Source organism: Gymnodraco acuticeps, unplaced genomic scaffold, assembly GCF_902827175.1.
Source record: "Gymnodraco acuticeps unplaced genomic scaffold, fGymAcu1.1, whole genome shotgun sequence".
Classification (NCBI taxonomy): domain Eukaryota; kingdom Metazoa; phylum Chordata; class Actinopteri; order Perciformes; family Bathydraconidae; genus Gymnodraco; species Gymnodraco acuticeps.
The window spans coordinates 665,105-672,284 of NW_022992180.1; positions in this window are offsets into that span (position 1 = coordinate 665,105).

Genomic DNA, 7,180 nt, shown 5'->3' on the forward strand with positions numbered 1-7,180 from the left:
GGGTGACCTGCTTTTTTACATGTTGTTTTTATGTTATTTTGCTGATCTTTTTGGAACATGTATAATAATAATAATAGCTTGGATTTATATAGCGCCTTTCATGAGACCCAAGGTCACTTTACAGAGAAGAGCAGGAGTCAGACAGTCAGACAAACAGTCAGACAGACAAAACAACAAATAGATTAGGGGCCAAAGGCCTTGGCAAACAGATGGGACTTGAGGGCCCTTTTGAAGGCGTCGAGCGTGGGGATGTTGCGGATCTCCGCAGGGAGAGCGTTCCAGAGGGTGGGGACTGGCACACTGAAGGCTCTGTCCCTTAAGTTTCGCAGGTTGGTGCGGGGGGTGGTAAGCAGGCCGGAATCTGAAGACCGCAGGTTCCGGGGTGGGGCATGTGCCGTGGTGTAGTGGGCGTTGGACGCGGGGGTACGCCGTACCCCCACTTATTTTATTTGGAGCATGATCTTTTTTTCAATAGTCTAATATACATATAAAATCATTGCCAGTGTTATTAGTTGCAAGTGTGTATTTGTTGTAATAATGACAAAAACATAATACATTTCACAGTAAGTAATTATAATAAAAAATAAAAACGATTATTCCTTAAAAAATTATGCTTCGTGATCACGCTCGTGAGCTCGCCGCCCGCCGATTTTGCGGCAGCTCTTTCCTTCAAGAATGCTAACGAAAAAGCTCTATAATGGCAGAAAAACATTTTTTACTTTACTTATTTTCTAAAAAGAATATCATTCACAAGAAGAAAGAGGCTAGCAGCACCGAAGCTACAAGTGAAGCTGCTACTAGTACTACATCATCAGAAGAGCCGTCTAAAGACGTGGATAATGCTAGCACTAACGTTAACGTTAGCTGCGCTAGCAACGTTCCCCTGGCTATCTCAAGCTCACCTTTCCCAGAGGTATGGACGGAGGAGATGTGGCGGAGGAAACAAGAGGTGTGTGTGTGTGTGTGTGTGTGTGTGTGTGTGTGTGTGTGTGTGTGTGTGTGTGTGTGTGTGTGTGTGTGTGTGTGTGAAGCAGCGCTGTCTGCTTATTTGCAATGTAGGCTTAATCAGAATAATTTCAAATCCAGATTCAATGATCTTTGCATAAGTAGGCTATATTTTTCGTTTCGTTTATTTAATAAGTTAATTTCAGGACAACTTTTGGAATTTTGTTTGTTTGTTATGAGTTTTAAATAGATTTTGAAAGTGGAGAGAGAGAGAGAGAGAGAGAGAGGAGAGAGAGAGAGGAGAGAGAGGAGAGAGAGAGAGAGAGAGAGAGAGAGAGAGAGAGATAGAGAGAGATGAGAGAGAGAGAGAGAGAGAGAGAGAGATAGAGAGAGAGAGAGAGAGAGATGTCTGCTTAGTTGCAATACTATAGCTTATGCAATTTAGGCCTATAAATTGTTTATGTAATTTATGTGCCTGTGTGTCCATGGTTTTGTGTGTGTGTTGAGCGCAGCACCGTCTGCTTTTTGCAGTACAGTAACTACAGTAGGATTAAGCATACATACCGGTTTCTGTGGACCTGTCTGCCCGTTTTGTGAGTGCACTGCGCGTGTGCGCACTTGTGTGGCATTGTTTGGACCTAATTAAAATAGCGTCCCCCCCAGTAAAAAAAATCCCCACGACACCACTGGGCATGTGGGCGAAAGATGTCCGATAAGTACTGGGGGGCATGGGCATGGAGGGACTTGTAGCTAAGGAGGAGGACTTTGTAAGTTATGCGGGACTTGACCGGCAGCCAGTGGAGGTGGATGAGGGTGGGAGTGATGTGCTGCCACGGCTTTGTATGTGTGAGTACCCTAGCAGCACAGTTTTGAACATACTGGAGCCTGTCCAGGGTTTTTTTTGGGGACCCCAAACAGGACACCATTGCAGCAGTCCAAGCGGGAGGTGCCGAAAGCATGGACTAGGGTTTCTGCAACCAACTCCGAGAGTGACGGTCGGAGTCTGGCAATGTTCCTTAGATGGAAAAAGGCCGATTTGGTAACAGACTTGATGTGGGAGTGGAAGGAAAGGGTGGAGTCAAGGATGACACCCAGGTTGCAGGCTTCAGGAGATGGGGAGATGGAGCAGCCGTCAACCTCAAGGATGAAGTCACCAACCTTCCGGAGCAGCGTTTTGGGTGCCACAACCATGAGCTCTGTTTTCCTGGTGTTTAGTTTGAGATAGTTGGACGACATCCAGATTTTTATGTCATGCAGGCAGTTGATGAGAGAGTGGGGGGGGGGGGGGGGGGGGGGGGGGGGGGGGGAGCTGGGAGGATGGAGTAGTGCTGAGATATCATTGGGTATCATCAGCGTAGCAGTGGAAATTGAGTCCATGATGGCGGATGATCTGGCCGAGGGGGAACATGTAAATGGGGAACAGGAGGGGGCCAAGCACAGAACCCTGGGGTACACCATGATTGACTGGGGCCGGGGGTGAATTTGAGCCATTAATGGTTACAAACTGTTCCCTGTTATGGGGGTATGATGTGAACCAGGACAGGGCTGTGCCAGTGACACCTAGGAGGTCAGATAGGCGGGTGAGTAGGATGGTGTGGGAGATGGTGTCAAACGCTGCAGAGAGGTCCAGGAGGATGAGGATACTGAGGTGGCCAGAGTCAGCAGCAATGAGGAGATTGTTGGTGATCTTGATGAGGCGGTCTCGGTGCTGTGTTGATGTGTGAAGCCGGATTGGAAGGGCTCATAGAGCTCATGGTTGGACATATACAGATGGAGTTGGCCGGTGACCACTGTTTCCAGAGTTTTACTTAGGAAGGGAAGGGCCTCGACTTTCGCCTGGAAGAAGTCAAGGAATTTGGAGTACAGATCGGGAGCCCCTGAGGACTGGGGGGTGTCAGAGGGGCGGAGTAGGCGATTGATGGTGGAGAACAGTGTTCTGGGGTTGCTTTCCTGGGCACCGATGAGACGGGAGTAGTAATGAGTCTTGGCGTGGGAGAGAGCTTCCTTATAAGCTTTCACATGGTCATGATAAGCCAGGAGGTGGACCGTGAGGCAACCTTTTTTAGAGAGCCCCTCTCTAAAGGGTGAAGGAGACAGTTCCGGGTTTTGATTGAGGCGAGAGGTTTGAGACTGAGGGACACTGAGGGCAGTGTTTTAGTGGGCTACCAGGCCGTCCACGGTGGAGTCGGAGGGAGCCGAGGCCATGTGGGTAGCTATCAGGTCTGATAGGGCCGGTGCACTCACAGTCTTGATGTTCCTAAACATAATGGCGCGTTTAGGATGCTGCCTGGGCAGGGAGAACGGAACAGTGAAGAGGATGGCGTGATGGTCAGATACAGCCAGGTCGAGTCGCTGTAGGTTGGGGGGCGGAGAGCCGGTAGAGTACACCAGATCCAGCGTGTGGCCTTTGGTGTGGGTGGGGCCCTGGACATGCTACTTGAAAGTGAAAGGAAGTCAGCAGCAAATTTGCAGTTACTGGAGTCCACGTGAATGTTAAAATCACTGAGCAGGAGAGTTGATGGTGACATGGAGCAGAGAGAGGTGAGCAACTCAGACAGCTCAGACAAGAAGGTATTGGAAGCTTTAGGTGGGCGGTAAATGAGGGCAACCTGGAGCGGAGCAGACCCAGCTTGTTTGAAAACAACACACTCAAATTAGATGGTAGTAGGTACTGGGAGTTATTTAACCAGGATTCCAGCTCGTTGGAATCCAGCTCGTGTGGCGAACTGTGAGTGGCGATCCATGGAGCCGCGGCTGAGAAAGGATAAGGCTGAGTGAGTGTGTGTGCCGGCGAAACTCCACTGAGTAGCGCAGCTGAGAAAAGATCAGGCTGAGTGAGTGTGTGTGTGTGAGGAGCTCCACGGATTGGTCCATTTGGACCTGGGTATGGTCACGTCACTATACTCAGGAAAAAAAAAATGGAAAAAGAAAAATCTCCAATGAGGCGTTCTGGGGCAGCATAGACAGGTCTTTTCTGTGTTCGAGTTTTACTCTCTACAGCAGGGGTACTCAAATACAAATCTTAAAGGTCCAAAAAATGTTTTTCAATAAGACAAAGGTCCGTTCATTACGGTCATTTAAACCTTTAAACAATTGCAACAAGATTCTTAACACGAGGTTGCAAAAACAAAAATAATCTGTATGCAGCCGTTTTCATTGTTATTGTTTCTGTGCTTGACCCCTCAGAGTCACAGTGTAAGAGCTGCACAGTTATGAATAAAGGCAGCTGCACCCTCTTTCATTCAGCATTCCCATTATTGCTTTATAAATGTCTTGCCCCCTTGTGTGTCCACTGAGGTTCGTCAGGCCCAACACATCTTCAACAAACTCCCCCTTTGCCTCATCATAAAAACTCACAAACACCAGCAACTGAGCATTGTCAGTGGTGTCAGTGGACTCACCCACAGCTAAGGAAATGCACTGTGCATTTTTTATTCCATCACAAAGCTGATGAATCAAATCACCAGCCAGTATGTATGTTCTTCTGGTTGCTGTGGAATCTGAGAGGGGGATTTGCTTGATTTGACCTGTTATTTCCTCTTTGTGTTTGCCTTCAACATGGTCTCCATCACTTCAGTCATGCATTATTTTATACTTCAGTTATTATCCAGTGGAATGTCCTTACCTACTGGCCTAGTTAAATCAAAGAGGTTACTTGTTTTTGGCTGGGCAGTGTAGTTTTACACACCGTCTTATTTGACTTTCTCAGGACTTAAAACTGTTTTTTGGGGGGCAGACCCCCTCAAAGAAAATTATATATTTACACACGTAAGGTCATCATCTTAATAGTTGTGTATGCTCATCCGTGAGCAGAGCATCAAGTCTATTACAGCTGAATGCGGTGATTGCCATCTTGTTCAGCAAAACGCCTCACAAACTTATTAAGATCAAAGCTTTAGTGCGTTTTGATTCAATGCTGAGTACAGCCGCAAATACCTCATTCCTTCAGTGCTTGGGTCCGAATGCTTCTCGTTTTGCAACGTCCCGTTGAAATGAAATCGCTGCCAATCATATTTCCACGCTCGCGCCAGGGCCGGGGGAGGGGTTACAAGACGTGCATCTTGTGCTGCATTCACTTGCACTCGGACATTAGAGACTTTCTCTCATAAATGTCCGATGAGCCACAACTTTTCTTTCAAAACAAAGCTGCCAACTGGGGTAGCAAGGCCTATTTTTAGGGTGGCAGTTGCCACCCCGGTAGGTGAAACTATAGGCTACTAGCTACAGTACAGATGCAACTAGATGAGCTGTTAACTCTCGCTCTGACTTTTTTTTTTTTTTAAACTCTCGCTCTGACTCATGCCCCGGCCACACGAGGACAAAAACGGCTAAACGCATAGGATTAACGCAAACGCAATCGCAAAAAAGCTTCCGTCCACACGCAATAGTCATCCGGATAGTGTCTGTCCACACGAGACAGCTCCGTTTAGCTCCAACCGCTGGAGAAGCTGCAGTACATATGCAGGAGCCTGTACGTGGCGCTGTAACTTCCTCCACAAAAGCAGCGAAGAAGCATGGTTGTCATGGTTGCCCTTCTGTTTATTCTCCGCGGTGGGGGCCGAGGGAACCGGGCAGAGTTTTTCGCCAGTCAACGTGTATTAAAGTTTAAATCTTCCGACAAAATTATAAAAGTGCCGGTCAAAGGTCTTCTTTGTTATTTATTGAGCTTTAAAACAAATGAATAACGACTCTATATAATAATAAAATACACGGAGCCTCTCTTTTTCCACCCTCTCTTTGGACAGCGCCAGTGTCTGTCTCATGCAGCAGCTGATACAGTAAAAATAAACATATTTATAACTAGTTTAGGTAGTTTGAGAGGTGTCTCCGTCCTATCAGATTAGACTTCACTCGCGTTTATGTCCATATCGAGAGAAAGATAAATAATCTGAATTCAGTGTGCAGTTTACTTTGCACACTTTGAAGGGGGTGAGCAGCAGAGGTGGAGAGGCGGGGCTATTGCCTCATCATTATCAGAAAATGATCGTATAGGGCAGGGGTGGCCAACCAGTCAGAGGTTAAGAGCCACATTGTTTCTATGTTACTGCAAAGAGCCACATCAAACAGTTTTTTGTTTTCTGGAGACAAGATTTCAACCACGTCACTGATGCATTTTTGTGGCATTGGGATATATATTTTTTAAATCCTCTGGAGCAGCTGTGGATTATTGTTATTGATTAATGCATCAGTGTTTCTTAGGGTCAAAAACACTAAACTCACAACGTAAAATGAAAGCGTTTAGTTTATTTAATAAAAGAGCACATGTTCAATGTGAAAAGTGACAGTAGTTATAGATTATTTGCAATTTGGTGCTATATTTAAAAAAAAAAAAATTATATATATTTTTTAAACACCTTGAATTCCAGGGGGGGGCGCGGGCTCCGTTGGCGGGGCGCAGCGCCCCTCCAAGACAATAGGGGAAACACTGGATAGTGTTTAATCAACGATAGGTTTTCCCCCCCTCAAAGGTGATTGGTTCACTGCATCGCAGGTATTATTGTGATTGGCTCTTGGGCCACATCAAAATTAGACGCGCTGTCATCCTCTCATACTGACACCTGACACCACACATACACACGTAGGGAGAGCCGGGACGAAAGTAACACGGGACGAAAGTAACGGAGCGATTTTATCCGAGCCCAAACAACTTTGACCGGCCAAATTACGTCAGAATTATTAGCATTCAATACTTAACAGTAGTGCTGGGGGGAAACGATTATTTTGAAAACGATTAATCGGGCGATTATTTGATCGATTAGTCGACTAATCGAACGATTATTTTTCTGTTGTTCAATTCATAAAAAACGTAATGTAAAAAAAACGTAATTTTTGCTCACGATACTGTGTCTCAGGGGATCTTAATATTTAAGAACCTATTAATGTGTTATACCAGATTAACGGAAATAATCTCAGCTAACTGACGATACAAACCATGTTTACCAAAACAAAACACAAGTCTCATAAGAAGCATCTAAATGACCCCTGAGCGAAAAATGCTAACGGAATTGGCACAGAACTCAAGATAAAAGTACCCTTATTACTTATCGTAGCTGCACATACACGATATCCGATTAAAGCTGAGACTCCACAGATTATGTAGGTACATAGTATCATCACTGAGTGATCCGGACTCGCGACAGGGGAAGCAAATACAGTCATCACAACACGTACCTTCACAGAGCTTCTAGGGAGATCGTCTCACCGCCGTAGCTGTCAATCTGATCAAAATACGTGT